The sequence below is a fragment of the Penaeus monodon genome, chromosome 24 (assembly GCF_015228065.2).
Source record: "Penaeus monodon isolate SGIC_2016 chromosome 24, NSTDA_Pmon_1, whole genome shotgun sequence".
In the NCBI taxonomy this organism is placed as follows: Eukaryota; Metazoa; Arthropoda; class Malacostraca; order Decapoda; family Penaeidae; genus Penaeus; species Penaeus monodon.
The window spans coordinates 19013605-19013848 of record NC_051409.1 but is presented as its reverse complement, the minus strand read 5'-3'; positions in this window follow the sequence as shown (position 1 = coordinate 19013848).

Here is a 244-nt window from a genome sequence, read left to right as displayed (position 1 = left end):
TCGTGTGTTCGTGTGTTCGTGTGTTCGTGTGTTCGTGTTCGTGTTCGTGTTCCAGAGGTGACGTAGAAATATTCAAACAAACTATGTTCACTGCGAAGTCATGAAATCATTGATTTTTAGAAAAGGTTTACAGGTTTACATCTGTGAGATGGATTTGAGATGGATTTCTATATTTGTTCCATCAAAAGCAACTGGTTGCACTCCACTAATTATTCATATTGGCATTGAAAATAATTCTATAAAA